The sequence below is a fragment of the Leptidea sinapis genome, chromosome 2 (assembly GCF_905404315.1).
Source record: "Leptidea sinapis chromosome 2, ilLepSina1.1, whole genome shotgun sequence".
NCBI lineage: Eukaryota > Metazoa > Arthropoda > Insecta > Lepidoptera > Pieridae > Leptidea > Leptidea sinapis.
Window position 1 is genome coordinate 10,998,499 of NC_066266.1, and position 5,902 is coordinate 11,004,400.

The 5,902-nt window shown below is 35.7% G+C and overlaps 1 non-coding gene across 1 annotated transcript; it reads left to right on the top strand.

The window, feature by feature from the left end:
- The first annotated feature begins 1,292 nt into the window (after window positions 1-1,292).
- Window positions 1,293-1,364, top strand: Trnaa-ugc (transfer RNA alanine (anticodon UGC)). The gene has a single exon. It is a non-coding gene; the product is annotated as a tRNA-Ala (tRNA).
- The last annotated feature ends 4,538 nt before the right edge of the window (window positions 1,365-5,902 follow it).

A 5,902-nucleotide genomic window follows, 5' to 3' on the forward strand; every position in this document is an offset into this window, starting at 1 on the left:
TGTGTTACGCTTATGCATTAGTGGGCCGCAGTACGGGCATTACTTACGGTGGATAGGTAATCCGATCCTTATATCAAGAAATCTTCTTCGTGTTGTTAAATTTACACTTGTTTAAATATAATATATATATTACACATAAAGGGAATTCGATGATGCTACTTAACACTTACACATCCAACAGAAATTAAAGGTATTCTGGGAAACCTCAAAATACGCCGTGCACTTGGCGGTGATGATGTGTCTACGAGTCTATTGAAAAAGTTCCGGGATATCCTTTGCTTTCCCATTGAACATATTTGTAACTTCAGTATGATGACAGGTAATTTTCCATAAGTATTCAAGCAAGCGATTGTCATTCCAGTTTATAAGAGTGGAGATAAACTGACCATCTCAAACTAGAGGCCTATCTCGCAACTAAGAACCTTGAGTAAGGTATTGTAAAAGGTGGTTAATTCAAGACTGATAAGCTACCTTGAACAGCATAACCTGATAGCAAGTAACCAATATGGTTTCTGGGCTAAAAAGTCTATAGAAGATGTTGTTATCTCCAAGCCCATGGACCAAAGAAACAAATGCTTGGGAGTACTTCTTGACCTCAAGAAAGCGTTTGATAGCTCTCCTACTCAGGAAAATCAAAGGCATTGGTATACGAGGAACGCCACTTGACTGGTTCAATAATTACCTACCAGGAAGGACGCAAAAAGTTTCAGTTTCAGAATATAATAGCAAGATCCTAAATGTGACACACGTCATTCCCCAAGGTAGCACGTTGGGACCGACACTTTTCTTAATGTATTTCTACGAAAAAAAAATCTCTGTACGATCTTCAAAAGATATGCCCGCTCAAAACATGACAGAGTGTCTTACGTACAGCGTAATTTCTTCAAAACATACCTCTGCATAACGCTCTCCTAGCCTTCAAATAAAGTGATTCTGACCGGATCGTGTGTCTCTCTTGTGGGCCTGCAACTCTGCGTCTTCCGGTACGTGGTCGCCGTTCGAGGACTTTACTGCCCCTACGGCCATCTCTCCGTCGAACTATGTGCCCTGCCCACTGCCACTTCAGTTTCGCAATCATTTGATACCTATACATTTAATACATAATTTCGGTACCTAATTCAATGAGGATTCTTTTATTCAGAGCCACTAAAGTTGTTACTGGTCGAATTACGAGCATTGGGTGAACTATTGTATTATTTAATAGCTGAGTATGAAACGAAAGGCATCGAAACAACTGGGTCAATAATAAACTATTATAAAATGTTATTAAGTATGTCAACTGTTACGTTATCGGGGATGTAGCTCAGTGGTAGAGCGTTCGCTTTGCATGTGAAAGGCCCCGGGTTCGATCCCCGGCATCTCCAAAATATATTTTTATTACTTGGTCTATATTTTTTATTGTTCGTTAATCAATTTTTAAAAAATATTTTATATTAAAATAATTTTCATTCAAGTAGGCTACGCTTTTAAAACCATATTCTTGGACATGTTATGTCTTGATAGACTGACAGCTGTGAACACAAAAAAAAAAGAATAGCGGTGAACTGTTAACCTCTATTTTCAGCAAGGCACGCCCACAAAACAGTAACAAACGTATCGCGAGTGTAAGACGTAGCTTGTCATGCGCACTAAAGAAATAAACCTGGCCTGTTTTCATGCGATGCCCAGCAGCAAGAGGCTCTATCTCGGCGTAAAAATATTCTAAAAAGGTATTTTTTTATGGAAAAGGAGGACAAAATAGTGAATTTGTTGCTATGTAGATGTTACTTTAATTGTAAAACATATTTTTAATGGAAAAAAGAAGCCCGCTGAGTTTGTTCTGCCCATTCTTCTTAGGCCTGAGGCATTCATTTTGGAATGGGTGGTAGTTTTTTGACTTTCAATAAGTGATGTCACATCCTTTTATGAATAAAATTTTTGAATTTGAAATTGAATCTGGTCACCTGGTGTTAAGTGATCACCGCGCCGCCCACATTCTCTTGAAACACTACAGGAATCACTCGTTTCCTGCCTTTTAGAAAGGTCTACGCGCTTTTCTTGAAGGTAGGGATATATATATAATATACGGGAATAATTAATTAGGTTTTTAACAGAAATAGTTTAAAAAACTAAAAACCACCCTTTATTTGTTTTAAAATGAATATCAATTCCGTATTGACGATAGATGAAAAAATTACATTAATTAACATTATTTTGTAAATTGAAAAATTGAATAATTTTACCAAATGAATATATTGTCATCGGTCCTCGATAAATCTATGAAGTTTGAACGACATCTGACAATTTAAAGTGGGTCAAAACCGCGCCCAAATGAGTCGGTTACAAACAAACATACATACAGGTGAAGCTAATAAAAAGCATGTTAAAAAGGATTTTAATTACACACACAAATTAATACATTGAAATATAATACATATAATAACAATGGAAATAGTAGAATTAGAATTAGAAATAAGTGTCTCGAAGTCTAAATTAGACTGTCTGCTCTCTGAAAGTCATTTATATTAGCTCTTATAAAAAAGTAGCAGTAAAGCTCTTTTCAGATTACGCTGTAATATACTCGTAGTAGCATATCTTTATATATATAAATTACGTGTCACGTTGTTTGTCCGCGATGGACTCCCAAACTAATGAACGGATTTTAATGGGGATTACTACATGGAGTGCAGTTTAGTCCAACTTGAGAGATAGGATAGTTTTTATTTCGATTTGAGACTCATAATTATTTTTATTTTCAATATTTGTTTTCTATGCACACATTTTTTATGAGAGAATTTATTGACGCACGGGTTGACAGTTCTAAATAATAGCAATAAATTCTCTCATAGAAAATATGTCCATACAAAACCAATATCGGACGACGGGGGACACATCAAAGGAATAACAAAATTGTTGTTTTTATTTAATTCTGAACACTTTCATATTTATTCAACTTTTAAACCTTCCCTGGACTTCCATAAATAATTCAAGAACAAAATTAGCCAAATCGGTCCAGCCGTTCTCGAGTTTTAGCGAGACTAACGAACAGCAATTCATTTTTATATATATAGATGTACAGAACAACGTCTGTAGGGTCAGCTAGTAACATATAGTTCAGAACACAACAATATCGCACACCATACATTATTATGTACGATATAATATAGGCCTACTATACGAAATAAAATTATTGAGCATATGCTGAGTTCATTCTGTGCTATATCGTGAGCCGACCTATTCCTCCTTCTTCCATCTTCAAAAAGTTTCTAATCACCACGCTCTCCTCTGAACTTTATATCATTTGATATCCATGCTCTGCCATTTTTGTTCTTTCGTAATGATAATGACAAGATAATGTCAAATTCTGGATTGTCATCATCGCTCAACGAGCATCAAAGGCTATCTAGTATTAAATCCATCGTGTCGATAGTGTGCACACTCTTCAAAGATCGCGGTAAACTGAGCTTGCCATATACTATCAATACTTGTGATTATATCGCGTGAAGTGAACGCCATGCTAGATATATAGCATAGAATTAGGTCCTTATTTGCTATACTAAATATATACCAGAATAGTATAGCGCAGTCTGAAAAGAACTTGAGGCATTTTGTTCTAATGTCATCAATATTACTAACATACCTATCCTATAACAATACTTAATTATATAATGCCCACTCTGTGCTACAACAGTACGTACCGATGTTTTATCGTCCTGCAAAAACCCCACCAGGAATCTCAATCCACAGCTTGGTCATACCTAGATAAAAATTCCTTGAAAACCGAACTATGGAGGAACGCAACATGTATAACGCAGATGGTAGAGATGGTATTACTATGTATGGCATATCGTACGAAGGTGGAATTCGGTAGCAGGGACCAGGTCAAACAGCTCTTTGGAATACTTTCCGTGATAGATGCGTTATTGTTACATTATGAATATATCGTCTAAATAAACATATCTTGCAGTAATGTACATTATTACAATAATATCTTGAATAATGAGCCTAAAAGCGATGTTATAAGATTCAAGCTACAAGAAAATTTAATGAAAAATTATTTTGCCGTAGTATTTCTCATCGTGAAGGCAGCGAGGCGTTAGGAAGGCAATATAAAGGCACTGGGCGATCGATAGCAGGGCGTGACAAGACTACAGAAGCACCCATAAGGCTTTAATATATCTCGGGCAAGGTTTTTTTCAGCAAAAACTCTTTAATATATTTTGCTTGTTACTGAGTACTTATTGAAAAAGCTGCGTTGTCGTAAAGAACATAAGTTAAAAGAAAGTACTTATGTAAGGCGAGTTATTACTTTTTAAGTTCAAGTTATTAATGTGTATTTTTGACTGGTGCATTGTAATTTCAAGTTATAATGGACACTATTCTGTGTCATTAATCGCCCCAGTACCGTCAGCAAAAAAAAGTGCCTGTAAGTAATATGTTAAATTACCTAAAGATTATCTTCACACATCATTTATAAAACAGACACTTCAGGATATGGCATTATTTAAAAGAATGTATCAGACTTTGAAACCTCAATTGAGTTATAACCATGATTGAGCTTCATTGAGTTATAATAATATAACACAATGGATTTAATATGAGTTTTAAGATTATGTTTACACTATGAAAATGTACGTTAGTAAGTACTAATATACAGACTGTATTTTTTAAAGGCGGTGATGGCCAACTCGGAAACTACGAGTATTAGATAAACGTCGTGAAAGTCGTCATGCCCTCAATTTGTAAGAAAAAATAACTGCATATTAATTTTATAAAATTTCTTAAAATTTGACGGAAATCGACCCGAATGATTTTTCAAAAAAAATACATCCTGTATTATTGAATCAATAGAGTACGTTGCTGATAAGGATGAAACTTTGGAAAGATATGTATTGTTTTCTTATAAGTCGAGGGTTGACTCCTTTAACTTTACTCTAAGACGTAGTATCCTACTTGGCCATCACCGCCCTTCTCAAAAAACTACCCTGTATTGACTAACAAAGCAATTCAAAAGCAATTGTATCAGTATAAGAACCTACCATAGAAGACAAAGCCACAGTATTTCGATATTGCAATAATTTGCCAGCAATCAGAGTAGATAATAAAGAATAGTCGAGTTATAAGTAGGTACACATAAAAACAGAATTACTTGAAAAAGTTGAGAACACACAACACAACAACGAAGATTAAGAGCGAGTGACAGTGACAGCACAGACTAATAATAATATAGTCTGTGCTGTCACTGTCACTCGCTCTAATAATAATAATAATAAATTGCAAGAACGTGAGTTGTATATTCTCAGGAAATATTTTCTACGTTAAGAATGGGCAATGCATCAAGAAATTGTGGCCGTAGACAATGCTCTTATATCCAAAGAGAACAGGTGAAAACCGGTGATTTTATTTGATTGACCCTAGTACTCAAGATCGCTTGAATGTATGAAGGGGTAAAGAGCTATAAAGACGGTTTTACTGGGCTCTTTACGGGCCTGATGTAGACACAATTTGATCTGTAACCTGGCTTCGATTTCGTGACCTCTTTGGGTAACCTGAAGGATTGGCTTGTACAATTGCTGATGAAGTTGTCAAGACGAATAACTACCGGAAATACGACATGAAGGATGGCACAAGATTGCCAATGGAGAGTATTTGCAATGATCAAATTAAGTAGCCAGGATTATCCATCAGCAACTTGCTATACTCCGGAGCCAGTTCTGAAAAACAGCCATTCTAATCTCTACTGGGACCAATATATACCACCATGGACAGATATATCATTGCTGTTAAGCTTGATATTGTATTGGTAGATCGGTTAGACCGTCGGGCATTTATTGTTGATATCACCGTTCCGTGTGATGATAACATGTGGGATATTGATTCAACTATAATTGTACCGATAGTTCCGATAGGCAAAGAGCCTTGA